This window comes from Coenobita brevimanus, chromosome 6 (genome assembly GCF_032717465.1).
Source record: "Coenobita brevimanus isolate Jiangsu-jjx chromosome 6, ASM3271746v2, whole genome shotgun sequence".
NCBI lineage: Eukaryota > Metazoa > Arthropoda > Malacostraca > Decapoda > Coenobitidae > Coenobita > Coenobita brevimanus.
This window is the reverse complement of record NC_136959.1, coordinates 49266410-49290088: the sequence shown is the minus strand read 5'-3', so window position 1 is coordinate 49290088 and position 23679 is coordinate 49266410. Positions and strand designations below refer to the sequence as shown.

General features: G+C 41.6%; 1 protein-coding gene and 1 pseudogene across 1 annotated transcript in view; both read right to left on the bottom strand.

Moving 5' to 3' along the window:
• The window catches only part of LOC145401950 (uncharacterized), a 240300-nt gene that overhangs the window by 194169 nt on the left and 22452 nt on the right, over positions 1 to 23679 (bottom strand). The window lies entirely within an intron of this gene.
• Positions 8161 to 8278, bottom strand: LOC145403028 (5S ribosomal RNA; annotated as a pseudogene).

Genomic DNA, 23679 nt, shown 5'->3' with positions numbered 1-23679 from the left:
TGGTTTTTTAATCTTACGTTGTCTTTTATGTATCCCAGCCCTTACCATGTATAATTGCGAGCGGTGACGTTCGAAGATTTGATCTTTCAAAGGCTTCTCCTGCGTTAATTTGTAGTTTTCATGATGGTTTTTTAATCTTACGTTGTCTTATATGTATCTCAGCCCTTACCGTGTATAATTGCGAGCGCGTTCCGTGAGATCGTGTTCCGTGCGAGTTACCTGTTTTCGTTTTCGTTTTTAATGGCTCCAACATGCTTGCATGTGTCGGCCTTGGTCACCTAATGGCGGCTCTCCATGCTGCACGATCCATTGCAGCCTCCCTGTTCAGTCCCTTAACCCTAAGGTCACACTTAATGACCTCGTCCCATGTCTTTCTCGGTCTACCCCTCATAACCCCACCCCCAATATTAACACTTCTCACCTTCCTCACCCAACTATCATCCCCCATCCTCTCCACATGTCCAAACCACCTCAATCTACCTCTCCTCATCACAACACCAATACACTCCAGTCCCATCCTACCTCTCAACTCTTCCATTGTAAACCCAGCCCCTCCAGGCCTTGGACGCAGGGACGCACTGCACATCCACCTAATCATTGTCATTTCTGTACGTCTGAGCCGGCGAATGTCTTCCTCCTTCACTGCCCAGGTCTCACTGCCATACAGCATTACACTCCTAACACACGCTGCATACAAAGACCCCTTAGCACGTAGGGAGAGCCCCCTCAATGTCAGGAGAGGCAAGAGCTCACTGAACTTCTTCCAACCACTTCTCACCCTAGCCACAGAGCTAGCTCCAGCCCCACCTCCAGCACACAACATGTCTCCTAAATAACAAAACTCTTCCACACACTCAAGAGATTCACCAGCAAGTTCAATTCTTTCACGTCTGACGATCTCCACCTGCTCACCCCGGCATGCCGTACACATAAAATCAGCATTATCTCGCAGTCTACCTCTGATACCACTACATCTCTTATGCACCCATTTATCACACACACCGCACAAGATAATTACTTCCCACGCCCTTGTGGCAAACTGCACATGGCCACTCTCCCTCGTCTTTGACAGTACCGCCACCAACCCTAGATATCATCACTTTTGTTTTATCTGCATTTACCCTTAAACCCTTTTGCCCCATACCATCTCTCCACTTCCTAAACCTTTCCTCCGCCTCCCTTTCATTCTCTGCAATCAACACCAAATCATCAGCATACAACAACTCCCACGGGAGTCCGTTTCTAAAGTCACGTGAAAGGGCTTCAAGTACCATGATAAACAACATGGGACTCAAGACTGACCCCTGATGCACACCAACATTCACGGAAAACTCATCACTCAAATCTCCATTCACTCTCACCTGGGTGTGAGCACCCACATACATGGCCATAACCACCCTAACCAGCCACTCCTCCAAGCCAAGCTTTCTCATTGCCCACTTCACCACCTCTCTAGGGACTCTGTCAAAGGCCTTTTCCAAATCAACAAAAACAAAATAAAGATCCCTTCTCCTACCAATATATTTTTCCTGAAGCTGTCGAACAATGAATATGGCATCAGTGGTCCCCCTACCTGGCATAAACCCAAACTGCATCTCATCAATATTCACTCTTTCTCTAATCATACCTTCTAAAACTCTCTCCATTACCTTCATTATCTGATCTAAAAGCTTTATACCTCTATAATTCCCTCTTTCCAGGGCATCACCCTTCCCTTTATACACATTTACAATTACACTCTTCAGCCAATCATCTGGGACAACACACTCATAAATAATCCTATTTATCAGGTCAGTGACTAAACTCACCCCTATATCGCCTGAGGCCTTCAACATTTCGGCAGTCAACCCAGACACACCTGCTGCCTTCCCCACCCTCATCCTGCCTATTGCCTCACTCACAGTAGCAGTATCAATCAAAGGCCAAGGGCCAGACACTGGATCTGCTGGCTCCAAACCTTCCCTGTCCCAGTCAAACTCCTCATTCAACAACCGGTTATAATGCTCTCTCCATGCATCTTTAATATCCTCACTGTTCACCACTACCCTTCCTTCATCATTCTTCACACACTGCTCACCTATGATATCCCGATTATCCCTCTTCACCTGACCTGCCACCCTAAATATATTTTTCCTTTCCCCATGATTTAGGTTATCAAGTAATTGTCTCTGTGACTCAGACTTTGCCCTGTATACCTCTCTCCTAGCCCTACGCTTGGCAGCCAAATATTCCTCTTTGCTACCACCCTTCTTCCATTCCCGGAAAAGCCTTCTTTTCTCCTTAATTGCAGCTTCTACACCCTCATCCCACCACCAAGTTACTTTATGTCTTGGTGGTCCTCTTGTCCAGCCGCATGTTACATCAGTAACTCTCAAGAAATTGTTCTTGAGGGCTCTGTACTGTTCATTAACGCCTCTGTCTACAGCTCCCTGTTCAGCCACCACTCTCCTCAACTCGTTATAGAAGGCATCCCTTACTACTTGGTTTTTCAGCTTCCATATTTTCCTCCTAGGTACATAAGTCCTCTTTTTCATCATTTGTTCTTTAAGCACCATATCACAAATCAATAGTTTGTGCTGCTGCACACACTCCTCACTTCCTATAACTTTAACATCCCTCACTAACCTCCTATCGGCCCTCCTAACCAGAAAATAATCTATCTGACTGCTATTTCCCCCAGACTCATACGTAAATATATCTATATCTATATATCTATCTAACTATATATATTTATTTATATAGACAGATAGATAGATACACACACTACACACACACACAGGTCGCCGACAGAGACGGACCTCTTCCAGGATCGTGGGAAAATAATCGCTGAATCTGCGACGAAAGGAAGCTCAGCCTAATTGTGATTGTGTGAATGAGTGAGTGAGTGGTGGTCCCATCGGACAGTAGTAAAAAAAAAAACTGCGGTTTCAGTCATAAAAGGGATCTTTATGGTGAAAACAGAGAGTCTCCATATGGTTGAATCATGGCAGAAACGGACGGTGCATTGTTTATAATCAGTGAGAAAGAGTTCGAGGGCTTCTGTGAAGAGGATGTGGGAAATGGAAGTATTAAATTGAACAAGACAAGAATAGCAGGTACAGAGAAAACAGCAGAGAGGAATGTCCAGGAGATAAAAAAGGTATGGGCAGTAATTAAAGAGTTACAGGAACAGACCATAGAGCAGGAAAACGAGATCAAAAGTTTACGGAATACACTGGAAAAAATTTGTACACGCAGTGAAGAACAAGAAAGAGAAGTTACTGAATTAAAAGTGAACAATGAATCAGCCTCGAATGAAATAAAACATCTTAAGAGGGAAAATAAGAGGTTGGAAGAGGAAAGGGACAGGATAAAAAACAAACTAGATGAGTATGAATCCAAATCAAGAATACAGGACGAGCACATTAAAGAAATCAAGGAGCAACATAAGGAGTGGAAGAAAATTCAGGAAGAGGGAGATGTAAATTTGAGAGAGATTATAAAACAACAAAGCAAGGAAAAGGTGGAGAGGGAAGTGGTCAGGGTGCTAAGAAGTACAGTAGAGAATCTTTAGTTAGGAATGTAGCAGATAAGAAAAAATGTATAATAATATCAGGAGTTAAAGAAAAACGTATGACAATAAGATCAGAAAGAGAAAGAGAAGCACTGAGTAAGGTTAAAGAAATAATATCAATAGTCATGGAGGAAAACAACGAAGCTCAAGAAGAGATTGAAGAGGTGTTTAGGTTAGGAAAGTATGAGGAAGGAAGGGCAAGGTCATTGAAGGTAAAGTTCAAGTCCCAGGCAACAGTTAACGAAATTCTCAGTAGAACATGGAAATTATCGGACAAGGAAGGGTTAAAAAATGTTTGGGTAAGGAGAGATGCAAATGAGGAAGAAAGAGCTAAAATAAAGGACTTAGTAAAGGAAGCAAAGGTAAAAAACGAACAGCGAACGGAGGAAGAGAAGACAGTGTTTTATTGGGGAGTCATAGATCAGAAATTATGGAGGTGGTACCGGTGGAGAGAAGGAGAAAAGAGGGTAGAGAAAACATCAAAAATAACTGGAAGGTGGCATATACTAATGTTGATGGTTTAATATCGACAAAGCTAGAAATCAACGATTTTTTGAGGATACATGAACCTGATGTTATGTGCTTTGTAGAGACCACGAGAAGATATTGATGTTCAAATGGGAGATGGTAAATACAAACTGTGGAGAAGAGACAGAAAAGAAAAAACGGGAGGAGGAGTGATGATAGCAGTGAAAAACAACATAAATGTAGATACCATGGAAATGGGAGAAGGTAGGGCCGAAGTGATAAATATGAAATTAGTAACTGGAGAGAACAATAAGAGAGATATGCCAGTAGTGTATGTTCCCCCTAAGACAAGAGCATGGAGTGATGATGAATACCTAGAAATGCTGTCAGACATGGCAAGTTATTTACAAAAAATGATTGAGAAAAGCAACAATATAATTTTAATGGGTGACTTCAATTGTAAAGAGGTGAACTGGGAGGAATGGGACTTAGGAGGTGGCGAGGATTCATGGGGCACTATATTTTTAAATATAACAATGTGATGACGCAATGGGTCAAAGAAGAGACACGGTTTCGAGGTGAGGACACACCAGCAAGACTAGACTTACTGTTTACCAAAGAAACCGATGTAACAGAATCCTTGAAATATCTGTGCCCTATTGGAAAAAGTGATCATGTGGTCATTGAGTTCCAGATGATAACAGGGAACGTGGAGCCAAGAGACGAGCTTTATAGGCAGGGAAGGTACAACTTTGGGAAAGCAAACTTTACAGGATTGGGAAAATTTTTCGAAAATGCAGATTGGAGAAAATTCGGAGAAACAAGAGTGATACAGAGGAAGTAGGATATTTTTCTAGACCTCTATAATTCAGGAGTGGAAATATTTGTGCCAAGAGTAAAGGGGAAAGAAAACAGGAAAAATGAGTGGTTTAACAGAAGATATATGATAGCAAAAAAAGAGAGAGACACGGCATGGAACAATTGGAGAAAAAGAGGTAACAACAGAACAAAGGAAGAATATAAAAGAACTAGAAATGAATACACAAGAATATGCAGAGAAGAAGAAAGGAATTTTGAAAAAGGTATAATAGACAAATGTAAGGATGAACCCAAACTGTTTTATAGATTTGTTAATGGCAAACTGAAACAAAAGGAAGGAATCACCAAACTGAAAGTAGAAGGAGAGGTCTATAGGGATGCGGCAATGCAAGCGGAAATAATGAACAAACGTTTCCAGTCAGTTTTCACTAATGAAAAGGAGTTTGTGGAAGGGGATGGAGTGACTAGAAATGTACTGTAGTGATAAAAGATATAAAAGTGGAAGTACAGGAAGTGTATAAATTACTAGAAACTCAAGATGTAAGGAAAGCCCCAGGACCAGATGGAATCTCTAATTGGGTACTGAAGGAATGCAGAGAACAACTGGCAGATAAGATTCACAGTTTAACTGTGTGTTCTCTGGAAGAGGGGAAAGTGCCTCAAGAGTGGAAGAGGGCAAATGTGGTACCAAAATATAAGGGAGGAAACAAGGAAGAACCCCTGAATTATAGACCAGTGTCCCTAACCAGCATGGTCACAAAATTGTGCGAAAGAATTCTGAAAGATAGATAGATAAAATATCTGGAAGAGATGAATATTTTGGCTGACAGTCAGTTTGGATTTAGAAGTGGAAGGTCATGTGTTTCCAACTTGTTGAGTTTTTACTCAAGAGCGATTGATGTGCTACAGGAAAGAGATGGTTGGGTGGACTGTGTGTATTTAGATTTGGAGAAAGCCTTTGACAAGGTACCCCATAAGAGGGTAATGTGGAAAGTAGAGCATATACAGTATGAGGACTGAAGGGGAACCTCCTGGAATGGATGAGAGACTTTTTGAGAGACAGACAAATGAGGACAGTAATAAAGGATAAGATGTTTGGATGGAGGGAAGTAACAAGTGGAGTCCCACATGGCTCGGTGTTGGCACCAGTAATGTTCCTGATTTACGTAAATGATATGGTAGATGGAGTGAACAGTTATGCAAGTCTGTTTGCTGATGATGCAAAGATCTTGAGGAAGGTAGAGGTTGAGGAGGATTGTAAAATGCTGCAGAAGGATCTGGATAGGATACATGAATGGAGCCGGACGTGGGAAATGAAATTCAATGCAAAGAAATGTAAAATATTGGAAATGGGTAAAAGTACCAAGAGGCCATCATTGAATTATTTGATGGGTAATGAACCAATCACAAAAGTGAGAGAAGAGAAAGATTTGGGTGTGTTGGTCCAGGACAGTTTGTCACCTGAAAAACACATTAACAAGACAGTTACAGAGACGTATAAATTCCTGACTAATATACGAGTAGCTTTTCATTATATGGATGAGGAGATGATGAAAAAATTGATAGTGACCATGATTCGCCCCAGGTTAGAATATGCAGCAGTAGTGTGGTCCCCACACAAAAAGAAAGATATAAACAAGATTGACAGAATACAAAGAATAGCATACAAAGAACAACAACCAAAATGAACCCCAGTCTGTCAGATCTGTCATACAGAGAGAGGATGAAAAGCTGGAGTTGCCTTCCTTAGAAGAAAGAGGAAAGAGAGGCGACATGATTGCAGTGTTCAGGACCATGATGGGAGTAGATAAAATTGACAAAGATCTGTTTTTATGGGATAAGAGAGTAACAAGAGGACACAGGATGAAACTGAAGAAGCCAAGCTGCTTGAAGGATATCAAGAAATACAGCTTTCCTTATAGATGTATAGACCTGTGGAATAGCCTGGACAAAGAGATCGTCCAGTCTAAAAACTTAAACGAGTTTAAAGCTAAATTTGACTTACTGAGAAACAGAGACAGGACCCCACGAGCGTAGCTCATTTCCTGTATATCACAATTAGGTAAATACACACACACACACACACACACACACAGTGAGAGAGAGAGAGAGAGACTACTCAAGGTCACTGATGGCACTAAAACAAAATGAAGATTCCCACTCAACACTGATGACTGTCACACAACACTACTGGCACTATACTTTTGTGGCTGAAACAACTGGATGTTAGGGTCTTTCCTTTGCTACCAGGAAAATGGATTGCACATAAAAACCAGGGAATTATCATAACTGATAAATGATGTGGAAACTCTGGCATCTTCGTCAGCATAATGTCATCATCAACCCAAGAATCTATGGATGAGCAGAATTCAGTGCTGACTTTTAAATCTGCCTGTGTCTCTTTCTGATATCGGCTGTAATGCTGTTTCACATGCTATTTATTACTTTTCCAGATCCGGTCATAATCTGTGATTAACAATCACGCTTTACAGGATTATAAAAACTGAAATGGTCACATGATGAACTTTCTATTACCTCAGATCTCCTCATAATGAGGGCCAATCAGCTGCAAGAATGGTAACTTAGGTAGGCTTCAATTTCATGGTAAAGATGAATTCACTCTAGTACTCTACTTATTATACAGATGTCCCCTATAACAGACTAATTGAGGAGAAGCCTAATTTGATAAAGCCAAAAATCCATTGTACTCAATGTTTCCCTGAGGTGGTATTTCAAGCACATGTTTGAAAATAACAGGGTACAATAGCATATTCTGGTATTAAAAACAAAAAGTATACATACTTTACACTCTCTTGGCCCATAATTTTGCCTTTCTGCTGTTTATTTCACATTCTTGTTGAGCAGAGGGCTGATGCTCATTACTGTGACCCATTTAACAGACAATGTTCATTATAGCCAATGAAAGTGCAGTGGCTTTGTTGCGTTCGTTAAATCCAATATCCGCTCTATTGAGGTAACGTACATTAATCAAGGGTCTATTATATATCCAAGAATTATGGGTACTTAGAGGAATAACTGCAGAGAAGACAGGACAAGGTATTACCAATTTATTACACTAGACAGACTGACCACTAAAACAGTGATAGGTGGAACCTAGTTACTGTACGGTACCCCTCTGTGGGGATTACCACTCTTTTGTAGTTAACTGAGGCTAAGGACACCTAGACCTTGCAAGGGTATACTAATCATCATCATTGCCAGATGCCATGTATCCCACACGGGGTGGCCAAGGGCTTAGAGTTAATTGTTTTACAGGGAGGGGCACTAATCCTCCACCAACCCCACTTGACACGTAGGGATGCCAACAGCATCTGGTGTTCCCTGGCGGTCACCCATCCAAGTACTAATCAGACCCAACATTGCTTAACTTCGCTGATCGGACGGGAAGCAGTGTACTGAACGTGGTATACTAATATTCAGGGTAAAACATAACTGAACAACCTTTTGGTGTGAAGGGACTGGTAACGAGAAACATTCCTTCTGAGAGCCAATGAACGTTCCACCCCTCTCTAATGAATGCACCACAAAAGGGGAAACTACATAAATGTGACCCAATTCACGCCAGAGCACACCAACTAAATACAGTAATCTCTCATTTATCCGGACATAATAGAGACAAAGGTATGTCTGGGTAGTGGCAACATCTGGATAATGAATACTATTCCCCTACGATAACCAGACACTACCTATACCCAACCTCCAACCTAACCTACTTGTACTGTACAGTACCTATGCTTAATCTGGTTGTGTTTTCCAGTCATTCAGGCATATTCAGACATCAAAACACACAAAGGAATATCCAAAATAATGCTAAACACCAAGAAAATCATGCAGAAAAACCAATGAAAACAAGAAACACCCTACCTATACACTACAGTACTGTATGTACAGTACCCCTCCTTATTTTGGCAACGTTTTCTGGTCATCCTGCCATATTTTTACATCCAAATATACATAGCATTATCCAAAATAATTTTCAACACCAAGAAAACCATGCAAAAAAAAAAAAAAACTGAAAACCAAAAAAATGCTCTACCTATACACCACTGTATGTATAATACCCCCTCCTAATTTTGGCCCTGTTTTCAGGTCAGTCTGCCATATTTAGACATCAAAACATACACAGGAATATCTAAATTAATCCTAAACACCAAAACTATAAAAAAAAAAAAAAAAAAAAAATACACAACTGTACGTACAGTACCCCCCCCTCCTGATTTTGGCACTGTTTTCCAGTCATTCTGCCATATTGAGATATCAAAACATACATGAGATTATCCATATTAATGCTAAACATCAAGAAAGCAATGCATAACCAACAAAAATCCACAAGAAACCTGAAGACAGTTTGAAAATCAATTATGTGTGACGAGTGATTGCTGCAGGGACTCAAAAAAAATTCCACGGCCAAATACTGTATGCCACCGATAATTGGCTATATTGGTAATTAGTGTAATAGGAAAAGTATATGGCAGGATACTTATTGACAGAGTTAGGGAAATAACAGAAGAATTAGTTGGAGTGAAACAGGGAAGTTTTAGAAAGGGAAGAGTTTGCATTGATCAGATATTCATTCTTAGATCTTTAGTGGAAAAGTGTCTAGAGGAGTGAAGTTGTATATGGCCTTCATGGATTTGGAGAAAGCATATGACAGGGTGGACAGACATGGATTGTGGAAAGTACTAAAAATATATGGAGTAGATGGGAAGTTGATGAATGCCATAAAGAGTATATATGAGGGTGCTAAGGCTGCAGTGTGTGTGGATAGTGAACTGAGCGAATTTTTCTATTTGAAGGCAGGATTGAAATACAAATGTGTCATGTCTCCACGGTTGTTCAATCTGTATATAGATGGGGTCATAAAAGAGATACAAGGTAGGGCAGTGGATGTAGGAGTGGCCCTAGTGAGAGAGGGCAGTGTTTGGAAACTTCCTCTACTGTTGTCCGCAGATGATACTGTGTCGTTAGGTGAAGACGAAGGGGAGCTGCAAGGCTTGGTGGATGAGTCTAGGAGAGTGTGTAAGGAACGGAATCTAAAGGTGAATGCAGGGAAGAGTAAAATGATGGTTTTTGAGAGAGGTGAAGTCAGTGAATGTACAGCGAGGTTGGATGGTGAGGAATTTGGAAATGTGAGTACATTTACGTACTAGGGTAGTGTGATGAGTAAGGATGGAGGTTTGGAGGGTGAAGTGCTTGAAAGGGTACAGCAGGGAAGAAAGGTTGCTGGTTCCTTGAAAGCAGTGATAAGAAGCAGGGAAGTGAGCATGGAAGTGAAAAAGTTACTACATGACAATATTGTGATACCAACTCTTAATGTATGGAAGTGAAGCTTGGACGTTGCTGGAAGGGGAAGGATACAAGTCAAGAGTGAGAGCAGCGGAAATGAGTTATTTAAGAGGTGCCTGTGGAGTTACATGGAGAGACAGACTGACAAATGAGGATGTGAAGGATCACTGTGGCGTGGATGTGGATGTGATCGGAAGCATTAGGAGAAACACACTGAGGTGTCTGACCATGTGGAGAGGATGGAGAGTCAGAGACAGAGGAGGAGAGTGTATGTGAGTGAGGTGGAAGGGGGGAGAGGGAGGGGGAGGCCAAGGAAGAGACGGAGGGATGGAGTGGACAGGTACATGAGACAGGGGGGTGTGAGCTGGGAGCAGGGGACAGGGCGACATGGAGGCGATTTATTTGTGGCCACTCCTTACGGGATTAAGGTATCTGGCAATAGACAGATAGATAGTATAAATGGTATATCATCATCTTTCCTGGTGTTTATACTATAAGCTAATAAATACAGTAATCCCGCATTTTTTGCGGATTTTTTGTCTACGGTTTTGCCCTCTCGCGGATTTTCTTAGCATTAATAAGTTCAACTAAAATATCCTTGAATATACAGAAAACAAAAAATTTGAAATTCCCGCAGCTTCCAATTGTAGCGCGGGAAACTCACGCCACCCTCTGTCCCTTTCCCGCGGCCCCTCTGCCAGTGTTACCATATCTAGCATAATTTTATTCTTTTAGCATAATTTTGATCAAATTTTCGAGTCTGGAATATTTTTTAGCATATTAGAAGTTTTAGAATCATTCTAGCATAATACAGAATGGAATGGAATATTTTTGGAATAATTTTATAAAAGCTACAAATCAGAGAGAGAGAGAGAAAGAGAGAGAGAGAGAGAGAGAGAGAGAGAGAGAGAGAGAGAGAGAGAGAGGGGGAGAGACGAATAAGGTAAGAAGATGTTTGAATAGTTGGTTACTTTCAGTTTGGGCTTGGTTGGGTTGGATTAGGTTAGGTTAGGTTAGGTTGGATTAGGTTAGGTTAGGTTTTAGGTTAGGTTCGGTTTGGTTCGGTTAGGTCAGGTTAGGATAAGTTTGAGCTTTGTACTTTACCCATGAAACCTAGGTTTTTCCGATGGATTTTGGTATGATTCATTCGATTTTCAGCTTCATTTCAGTCGGAAATGACCATTTTCTGTGTTTCCCCCCCTCCCTATAACCTCCGATTCCCCAAAGATCCCCCATTATTGCAGGGGGATGGGGGGGGGTCATATCTCAAAATCTGGTTATATCTGACGGAAATGATGCTCAAAATCGAATGAATCACATCAAAATCCATCAGAAAAACGTAAGTTTCGTGGGAAAAAGCAGTATGGGCGGAAAACCGATATTTATTCTCTTACTGTATGTAGGTTCATTTTAATATTTTCTTAGTAAACAATACATAATTAATATGTTGCACGAATATGTATAGAATTTTATCATTTAGCTTCAAGTTAGCATAATTCATTTTTTACTTGGAACAAATTTGCTCAATCTAGCATAATTTTTTCATTGCCCTAGCAGAATTTCGTTGTTTGGATATGGCAACACTGCTCTCTGCCCCGCATTCCTCAGTCCACGCCTGACTGCCTCACGTGTCTGGTGTACTTGTAACCGTAGTATGATACGAGCCTCTTGCCTCCCACTTGCTTTCCACATGGCCCCAGGACGTAAGCCAGCCTCACCAAAGGCTAATAATACAATTAGTAAGAACTCCAAAGTGACAAAACGATCAAGAAAAGTTATGACAACAGAGAAAATTGTGTTACTGGACAAGCTAAGAAACGACCGTGGGAGAGTTTGCTATCACCAGTTAATGCATCTTTTTATTTTGTACTGTTTTGTTAATAAATGTGTAGATAATTGTGTATTACAGTACGGTGTTTACGTTTTTCCTTCATAATGGAGTATGTGCTTTCAATCTTGTAAGAAGGTATTTCGGGATGAGTATGGAGGTTTCAGGACAATTCGCAGTCACAACAAACACAAAACAATTCGCCTTCATTAATGAAGATAGCTATGGGTGACGCTAGAATATAATTCAAAGGCAACTACAGCGAGGAAGAAACAAGTTAATTATTGACTAAAGGAGCAACTAATAAATAATATCCAGAACCTACGCTACTGAACATAGACTTTGCTGGATCCCCCTGAAATATAGTTATTAAAGTATTGATTAATTAATAAGTATATTGATAAAAGTATTGATTAGTATATTTATAGAATGGCGGGGAATCGTCCAGGGTGCGAATTGTTCTGAAGGGGAATCGTCCATGTTTTGACGGGGAATTGTCTGATGGCGAATTGTCTCGCAATCAGTATAGACATGGACTGTGTGATGGGCAGCATGGTGGACACAAGTGTAAGATTCAATTGTTAATAGAGTATTCGCGGAATTGACTTTTCGCGGGGGTTACAAGAGCGTAACTACCGCGAAATATGCGGGATTACTGTACACATAAAACTGATACCGGTGAGTAAAAGTACAGAAATGCAGTGGGAACAAAGTGTTCAGGAGTCAAACTTACCTCCATACAACTTCCCACCATCCTACCGCAAAATTTTGCCTGCACCTTCAAAGAGTTAAGCATATGTCTGGATGCAGAATTTCATGAGCTTTCTCGTGGATTCTAAGGAATTTCGATATGACCAATAGTAGTCGAATAAATTGCAAAAAAATGTGAAAGCTCACGAGTTAGTGTTATCACCATGAAGGAGGGTAGGGACTGAGGAAGTGAGGGGGGAGCCAGGAGGGTATGGAGGAAGGATGGGAGGGGGGGAGAAACGAGGCTGTGGGCAAGATTCTTCCCCTTCTGTCAACAGGCGGACGGACACTTTCACTGTACATTTACTCATGGCTTGCAGTCTCTTGGACACCGAGTGGCCATGTGGAAACATAACTCACGGTGACCAAGGGCCTTTCCACATTCAGTAGAAAGGCAGACAGCTGCCATTACCGAACATGTACTCGTGGCTTCTGGTCTGTGTTCGACAATGGTGGCAGTTGGGAAAGACTTTGCCCGGTGGACGTGCGACACTGGACATTCAGTGGGGATGCATACGGACATTCTGACACCGCTTGCAGGTTACAGTTGTATTACTTGGGTGCTGGAGGTTCATTGGGAGTGATTGGATTAGCACTCGGCTTTGACCATTCAGTACAGGGGGAGACAGACGTTTTAGCTCTGGTTGTGGGTTACGGACTTCTTCCCACTCACAGCTCGAGAGCCCAGCAACCACGATACTGAATGTTTGAACATGTCGGCTGGCCAGCCGAAGTTCTCGAGGACTTTAAAATCCGGATAATAGCAAGGAAATTCAGATGATGGCTTAATAGATCCAAGGTCCAGTATCTGGGCAATGAACACATCCAGATACTGAGCATCCATATAAATGAGGAATAACTGAAAAAAACGTACAATGAACCAACTAACTAAAAAACTGAAATACTACCTGTACTGTACAGTGAACTGATGTAGTTCACAGTAAACTCTCACTGTATTAAAGTACAGTACCCTCATGTCCAACACGAGTTTGTCCAGCACGATTCGTGTCCAGCACAGAGAGCAAAAATTAGCATGATTTAATATGATATAATTACTGTAACATGGGTACGTTAGCATAATACGGACGAAGCTCCGAGAAGTGGGTGAAATCCGCAGTGTTCACCTCTAGCACAATCACCCCCGGTCCAACACAGTCATACTGGATGTTCCCATGATGCTGACAGCCAATCAAAACTTCCGATCGAGTAGCCTTCCCCGCCCGCTATCGTGACATGATCGTGATGTGGCCCAATTAAAAACGCTTCTGCTCTCACGTGGTTTAATTTAAATTTCTCCCGCCACAATGCCACTCAGTCGCATAATTCGCATTGGACGGTGCTTTTTCTCACTGCATTTTCTGCCCTTGCTACTGTATTTTACCCTGTTCACGATGCCTATGAAGCCTTCTGAGAACCCCAAGAAGCGGCAACACCTCCCTCAGGCCACCAAGCTAGAAATCATCGAGAGGAAGAAGAAGGGGAGAGGAATGTGGGCATCGCCAAGGCCTACAATGTGAATGAAGCCAGCGTGAGGACCATAATAAAAAACCAAGACAAGATCTTCCAGCAATAGGAGGAAGAGAGAAGAGTGCTAGAAGCAGGAACTTTCATGGACGTGGACAAGGATAGTGATTCTGAGTGTGATTTCAAAGGATTTATGAGGAAGGTTGAGGAGGAACAGCAGCCATTACCCACTAGTGATGCCAGCAGCCATCCTCTGGAGACCCAGTAGGACTACCTACAGCCTCGGATACCACCTTCCATTCCCAGCAAGCCCATCAACACTATCCTAAAAGGTTAGTTATCATTCAAGGTACAGTACCATTTATTACATTTACAACAGTACCAGTATATGTATAGGTATATGGTAGGTATTTAGGGTGACTTTTCCTAGGGTTACTGACATAATTCATTTTCCCCCATATGCTCTGTTGTATGTCTAACACGTTTTTGGTCCAACACGGGACTTGTGCATGACAATATTACTGTGCTGGACGCGAGGATACTGTAGTTGAGGGGGAAGACTGGTTTGATAAAGACAAAAATTCATAAATCCAAGGATCACCCCCTAGGTGGGGTATTTACAGTGACTGAAAATAAATGACAAGAATATCATATTCTAGTACAGTAAATGAAAACTATATCCACTTTACACTAACGTGGCCCATAATTTTGCTCATTTGCAGCCTGTTTCACTTCCTTGTCATAGCACTTCTTCAAGACCAATACAGTATTATTATAATGTTATTAGCTACAACTTGACAATCTCAATGGGGATAGGGCAATTTCAGGCCACACTGGAGTAAAAAATAATAAGAAACACATGTATTGTAGACAGTGCCGACCCATTTATTTGCCCCAATTCAGTACAGCCGACAAAAGTTTGGTGGGCTCTAAGGTGTTCGACAAATCTGAAATCCACTATACCGAGGTCCAATACAGTGAAAGTCTATTGCACATTTCCAATACAGAGATGGTCTACTGCACATAATTAACTATGAACTAATCCTGTTGCCACATAAGTTATAACTGAAACCTTGGAATGTAGGTAAAATCTATGGAATGTGGTGGGTGAAGCCCATATTCTCTGATCAATCAGGCCATCTGATGCTGCTGATTAATCCTGGTCTGTCTGGTCAAGCAGACCTGTCAACCACAAGTAACTAACTGCTTCTGTGTGTCCATCCTACAGGTACACTAGCTACATTATATATGCTGTGTAGGGATCTGGTACCCTCTTGTGGTAAGCAGGACCTCACCAGGATTGGACTAGGGTCCTTCCAATGGTGAGGTGCAAAGGAAATATGAAGTTTGCCTGCTGGGTGGATGCTGCAGCTGTTCCACACAGGGTGTATAGTGCCACTTTGTGTAGGCTCATTAGGCCATCTGTCGAAAAATACCATAATCCAAAACAAAAACTGATGAAGCATATAATTTTATACCACGTGCACGAGGAGTTGCAGCAGCTTGACCAGTTCTATAGCTAGGCTAACTGAGCACAATAACTCTGAAAACTGAGAGAATGAGCAAGGTTTATTTGAGTCTGACAAAACCCATAGTGCATTAGAATAAAGGGACTGAAATTGCTGGATACAGCTATACGGGGCTTGAACTGGGCAAATGCTATGTTATTAAGTTAGGTGCAATCTAAGAGCCACAATTCTAATGGGTTTTGACAATCGATTCTGATCCATTTTCCCTAACAACACTAGGTGTTGGAAATATTGTGACTGAGGACAGAAGTAGGAAGAATTTTGTAAGTGTACTCAGGCATGCCAAGGCAGGGAGTTCCGACTCTCAGGCCCCAGATGCAAGATACATCAGGAAAAGGATGGATATGGATGGATATCAAAAAGCAGGGGAACTCTGAAGATGCACAAATGTCTGCAGCAGCCAGTAAAGTAACGAGGACGGAGAAAAGAGACAGATGTTAAAGAAGCCTCTTCAGAGAAGAGAAATGGCCCCAACATTAAAAAAAAGTCTCTTCTGAAAAGAGAAATGGTCCCAACATTTAAAATGCCTCTTCAGAGAAGAGAAATGGCTCAAATGTTAAAAAAGCCTCTTCAGAGATGAGAAATGGTTCCATCAAAGAATGAGGTATCTAAAGCTAACTACAGATGATCTATGAATGTCACATAGTGGGAGAGGACAAACTCTGAAAAAAAAAGAAAAAAAAAAAAAAAGTTCAGCTGGGTGTCCAGGAATAGGTGTGACATGACTGGGGGAAGATATGATTCAGAACAAAAGCCATGAAGGACTTCCAGCAGGATTCACATTAAAATGACAACAAACGATGTAAAACTTTTACCATGACTATACTCGTGGCGCATGACTCTGAGGTTGTCATTATCGTGCCCTGGCAACTTACCTTTCAAAAGTGCATCCCATTTCGTGTATAGCATGAGACGTAAGTGATTCGTGTATACTGTAATATGTTCGTGTATAATAATAAGGAGGAAGGAAGAGATCAGTGGGGCGGAAGTAGTGGAAGCAATGAAGATCAAGTTGGGAAAGGCCCCAGGAATTGATGGAGTGTGTGGTGAAATCCTGAGGTATGTGGGTGAGATTGTTGTGGAATGGATATGGAAGTTGTGTAGATTGGCTTGGGAAGAGGGAAGGGTTCCAGAGGACTGGAAATCAGGTATAATTGTTCCTTTATGCAAAAGGAAAAGGGGAGAGAGAAGTATGTGGTAACCATAGGGGTATTTGCCTTCTTAGTGTGACTGGTAAAATATATGGTAGAATACTCATTGACAGGGTTAGGCATATGATAGAGGAGATAGTTGGAGAAGAACAAGGGGGATTTAGGAAGGGAAAAGGGTGTGTAGATCAGATATTTGTTCTAAGATGTTTATTGGAGAAGTATCAAGAGAGGGGAAAGAAAGTGTATGCTGCCTTCATGGACTTGGAGAAAGCTTATGACAGAATAGATAGGCAAGGTATGTGGAAGGTATTAAGAATATATGGAATGGAGGGAAAATTGTTGAATGCTGTGAAGAGTATGGATGAAGGAGCTAGGGCTACGGTGCGAGTGGATGGTGAGCTGAGTGAGTTCTTTGATCTCAATGTGGGACTGAAACAGGGTTGTGTAATGTCTCCATGGCTGTTTAATATATACATGGATGGGGTTGTGAAGGAGGTGCAAGGTAGGGCAGTGGATGTGGGGGTGGCTCTAATGAATGAGGGTGAGATTTGGAAGATTCCGGTGTTGCTGTTTGCTGATGATACTGCATTGTTGAGTGGTGATGAATGGGGGTTGCAAGGTTTGGTGAATGAATTTGGGACACTGTGTAGGGGGAGGAAGCTGAAAGTTAATGTAAACAAAAGTAAAGTTATGGCGTTTGAGAGGCATGAAGTCACAGAATGTACAGTGAGGCTGGATGGTGAGGATATGGAGAATGTGAGTGCATTCAAGGACTTGGGTAGTGTGATGAGTAAGGATGGAACTTTGGGGGATGAAGTGCATGAAAGGGTACAGCAGGGAAGGAAGGTTACTGGTTCACTGAAAGCACTGATGAGAAATAGGGAGGTGAGTATGGAAGTTAAGAAGTCACTGCATGATAGTATTGTGATCCCTACCCTGACGTATGGAAGCGAGGCGTGGAACTTGCAAGAGGGGAACAAGTCAACAGTGAGAGCAGTGGAAATGAGTTACTTGAGAGGAGCACGTGGAGTGACATGGAGGGACAGGTTGACGAATGAAGAAGTGAAGGAATGTTGTGGGGTGAATGTGGATGTGGTTGAGAAGATTAGGAGAAATACACTGAGGTGGTTTGGACATGTGGAGAGAATGGAGAATGAAAGACTGACTAAGAGGGTGCATGTAGGTGAGGTGGAGGGAGGGAGAGGGAGGGGTAGACCGAGGATGAGGTGGAGGGATGGAGTTGAGAGGTATATGAAGGAGGGGGGGTGAGTTGGGGGGAGGGTAGTCAAATGGTGGGTGACAGAGCGACTTGGAGGCGTTTTGTCTGCCGCCAACCTTTGTGGGATTAGGGCATCAGGCTATAGATAGATAGATAGATAATAATATTTGTTTAATATATTCGTGCATAATAATATGATTTGTGTGTAATACGATACGAAATTGGACGCACTTTTGAATAGCAGGTTGCCACGGTACGATAATGACAACCTCAAGAGTCGTGCGCCGTGATTATTGTGGTACACAACCCAAGAGTTATCTGAGCAGATTTCATGCAGAAACTTCACACATGTAAATTTATGGAGGTGTCAGGAATCCCTAACATTTGACGCTGTGAAATGATGGACGAGGGGGAATGATGGTTCTCGACACCAATGCTGTAGGTCAGAGCCCCAGGGTTCAATAGGCCTGAAAGAACCATCTGAAGTACCTATACACAGAGCAGTCTATGTTTGCTGATGACTTTCAAGAGAGTGGAGTAATTTGATTGCTGGAAAAGATGAGGTACAGTGAGGTCCAGGCAGTCTTGATGCCTGAAGCTGAAGTGACTACATCTACTGCAGGTGGAGAGATGTTTCTGGGTAGCGGGCTGTATCAGTGCAAGGTTAATCTATGATGTTCCTCAACAGGACATCAGTTCAAGTGTTGTCCTGCCCTGGTAAGTACAGCTCATAGTTGTACCAGGTGACTCAGGGCTAAAAGGTACAGGGTCTCCGTTACGGTGAGGAGAAGCAGGATTTGGAGGACCATTGCCCTCTTTTATTAAAGATGTCTAACATGGAATCCATGCATAACACTAGTGAGCAAGACCCTAACTCTGACCCGTGGTTACGAATGAAAAAGACCCTAACTCTGACCCGTGGTTACGAATGAAAAAGACCCTAACTCTGACCCGTGGTTACGAATGAAAAAGACCCTAACTCTGACCCGTGGTTACGAATGAAAATTTTTTGTCCCTAGTAACTTCCTGGCTTTTATATGAATCATTCTTTTACGTTCAGTAGCCTTCTTCATAACCTTTCAGTGGCAGGTACCCCCATCCCTCATCCAAAGGACCACTGAGAATGACTAGGTCTTGGGGGGGGCAGGAGGGGAAAGTCTATTGGAATACCATGTTCCACATGGTGGAATCAAGCCAAGGTATTAGACTGACTCATATCTCCAGGGTGAGCCAGGTTTGAGTATTTTAGTCTTGTTGCTATACAGCGAGGAAAGTGAAGCAAACAGCCTGAGGGAAAAGAAATTAAGAGAAAGGCTGTAAAAATTGATGATTCAGAACAGAGTGGCTTACTTAATGTACTGTATCTCATATAAGTTCACTGAATGTAAGATCTCAGGCCATCACTACATCTGAGCAGGAAGGATAGTTGACAGGAGTCCTGAATTGAGTCAAGGACATAGCATTCACTGCTGCCACTAGTAGGAGTGGCTTACAGTCACTGCACCTCTAAAATATCCTGGCAAATAGGAGGAGACATGTGACATGCAGTGTGGGTTTTCACATGCCTCAAAGGTGAATCTGCATTCCTGCATCTGACAATTAATCTGCTGCACAGTTATTCCACTTGCTACATACTTAAATATTTTGGATGAACTTAGATAATGACAGGGATAGGCTAGGGTGACGTATGAGGTGGTGCTTTGAGAGAGGAAGTGTTGATTTGAGGGAGAGGAAGTAGCTTTGAAAACAAGATGAGGTACACTTCAGACCCTAGATATTTGTTATGGTCTACTTGGGAGACTTCAAATATTTTTGAATACATGGTAATTTAAAATTACCAGCGTAGTACAGGATTTTCAAAACTGGTACATTTATCTATCTATCTACAGCCAGATGCTAGAATCCTGTAAGGAATAGTCATTTGTCTCCAAGTTAGCTGTTTTACGGGGAGGGGAACTAACTCTCCACCAACCCACCTGTTGATATGAAGGCAACACTTATGAGTTGGTTATATAGTTATCACCCCATGCTGTAAATGGTATCCTGGCTTACAGGAAATCATTTACAGTAACTTGTCACTATATATAAAGCCACCTGAAAAGGAAAGAAGGGTATTAAAAGGTGACAGGAAAGATGGGAGAAACGGGATAAATGGATGGTTGAGAAAAAGAATGAAAAAGGTGAAGGACGAAGTAGGTAGCACTACATCAGGTGAGTGGTTGATGGTAGTAAATCTAAAAACCTATGCATTACACTAGCTTCAGTGCCATATTTTCTTTACCCACCAGCCTTATTTACTATACAGTACAAAAAATTCTTAACTCTTCAATTAAATGTTACCATAATATTCTACATTCTACATTATAAAGGGTGAATCCTGTGCTAGGACCAGTGGACCATATAGCCGGGCCAATGAACCATATACTGTAGCCCTGCAAGACAAGGAGAGATCCTTGGAGAGACTGCTACATCTCTCTAGAAATACATTACCCTGGTGTGGGCTTGAACTACCAACCTTGCAGTTGTGAAGCACGAGCGGTACCACTGAGCTGTGCCGCTGACTATATATGACTATCATCAACAAACGTTATCATATATTTTCAATAAGTTCAGTAGAGCCTCTGGCAAATGAAATACAGTATACAGTAGGGTACGGTACAGTACCTGAAAAATGTCTTTTTTTTTTTTTTTTTTTTTTTTTAGTACAATGTCCAATTTACTTTTTACACACATACATACCAGTACATCATCTAATTCTGTGTTGCCCCGTGAGACACGTAGGAGCCTGGGGCTAGGCAAGTTGGTCCTGACATTTAAGATGACAGTGACTGGCCTCACTCATCCCTGAGTGGCATTACATGAGCAACAAACCCTAACCACCCATTGGTTATAAATCCTCACCAGCTCAAACCAATTGGAGTGCCTTAATGACCCACTAAAACACCAAGCACCATAATTTGGTTATATGGTTACCACCCAGTATAGTACGGTACCCGGTAAATGGTTTCCTGGAGCACAGGAAACCATTAGGCTTGTCACTCAGTTTAGAGTCACCCATACACAGAAGGAAGAGGAAACAATGAAGGAAAGAATGACAGAAGAGGAAGGAAGGAAAGAAAGAGGAAAGAGGAAACCCGGGAGCAGCACTACATCAAGTGAGTGGATGGTTAGTGCCCCCATCTACCACAATTTATTTTTTAAAATGTTAATATAACCAGAGACGTTGTAGCACTGTTTTTAAAGCAAAGAAGTGTCCAAACCACTGAGCTCTATAATATGGAGAGGTTATCTCCGCCACAAGCGTGTGATTTTGGCCACCATATTGAAACTGATATATCCCCATTTTGTTTTCCTGGTTACCATCTCCTTACAAACTTCCATAACAAGGGCGGCACCTGTTGTTATATCAAATCCCAATATGCATTTGACACTGTTTTAAACTTCACTTCATCCAGTTTTGATTACTCGATTGTCAAAATATTACCAAATATATTTGTGTAGTCTATCGCTCCCCCAATGCTTCTTCGGAACCCAGTGTATTTGATTCTATGTCCACACAGTTAAGTAACCTTAACCTTGCCCTTAGCACTGAAATTACCATTTTGGGTGATTTTAACAAACATAACGTTGAATGGTTATTGCATTCTGCCAGGACTGATGACGCTGGTCTAGAGTGCGAGCTGTTTGCAGAGTCGTTTAATCTCACCCAGCTGGTAAAGCAACCAACCAGAATACCAGATAATCCTGACCATAATGCCCATCTCTTGGATTTATTCTTGACAAATAATCCAGATCAATACAGGATAGAGGTACTGTCACCACTTGGATCCACTGACCACAATCTCATCAAAGCCTCATTAGTTAGCCCCCCCAAACCACCCCGTTCTAAACCTGTCAGGGTGACCTGACGGCACTTTGATAGGGCAAACTGGGATGGATTTAGAAATTATCTAGCTGACATTCCATGGCAGTCTTTCTTCTCTAGTGATCCCAGTTCTACCCAGTCCCACATTTGTGACTTGATACTAGTTGGTATGGATTTATTCATACCAAGTCAACAGTTCACTAAAAGATCGAACTCTACAAAATGGTCTGATGGCAACTTTGCCAGAGCAACAGCCCAAAAGTCATTAGCATATAACTCTTACTTAAAATCAAAAACATCTGAACCACTCTCTCAATTTAAAATTGCTAGAAATCATGCAAAAGCTGTATTAAAGCTAGCTAAATCAAACTTTCTTCAAAAGCAAGCAGCAAAATTACTTAACAACCCTAATGACAACAGAATATTCTGGTCAACTCTTAATTCTTTCAATAATAACTTTAACAAGTCATCTTCCATTCCCCAACTAAAATCTTCAGATGGCAACATTACAAGTGACCCGTGTGGGAAAGCAGATATTTTTGCAAGTACATTTGCCAGAAACTCTACCATAGACTATAACAGCCAGAATGTCCCAGTACTAGAACTTGACTCTAATGAAACTGCTTCACTTAAAATACAGACAAGAAACATAAAATCCATCCTAGACAATTTACCTACCAACAAAGCTCCAGGCCCAGATGGCATTCCGCCAATTGTTTTGAAAAAGTGTTCCCCTGAACTTGCCTCTGTTCTAGTTAAATTATTCAGACTATGCATACGTACTTCTTTATTCCCAAATTCATGGAAAGAAGCCAATATCCACTCAATTCCGAAGAAAGGAAGTTCCTCTGACCCCTCTGATTACAGACCAACAGCTGTCACATCTTCTCTTGGTAAGGTATTTGAAACTTTAAACATGTTGAATCCAACAACTTAATTAGTAACAGACAATATGGTTTTTGCCACGAAAGATCCACCATTGACATACTCAATCTCCTAACTCATACCATCCATCAATCAATTGATCTACATGGAGAAACTCATGCAGTAGCTCTTGATATTTCTAAAGCTTTCGACAGAGTATGGCACCGTTCCCTGCTGTCCAAACTTCCTTGCTATGGACTAACGTCTTTTGTTCCTTTGATTTCCTTGTATCTTAGTGACACAAAAATAAAAGTAGATGATGTATATTCCAATTTCCATTCAATTAAAGCCAGCGTGCCGCAGGGGTCAGTTCTGGCGCCAACCCTATTCCTGGTTCATATTAATGATCTCTTATCTGTCACCCACAATCCCATCCACTCATACGCAATGACTCAACACACATAGTTCATTCACACTCAAACACCCACTTACAAAGTCTAATATCTCTACCTCTCAATTCAGTACAGCCATCTCCATAAATCAAGTCCTATCTACGATCAATGAACAGGGACAAAACAACCTTGTCTCTTTTAATGCTAGTAAAACTAAATATATACAATTTACTAATAGACAGATATTGCCAGATTTGTACATTACCTTCAATGCTACTAATATTTCCATCCCCAAAAGTATTGAAATTCCTGGCGTCTCACTTACTAATGCCCTCAGCTGGACCTCTCATGTTAGATCACTTGCTAAAACTGCCTCAAAGAAACTTGGATTATTGTACAGAGTCCATAACTTCTTCGCTGATGAGACGTTAGCTATTATTTATAAGAGTCATGTGCGCTCTCAGCTTGAA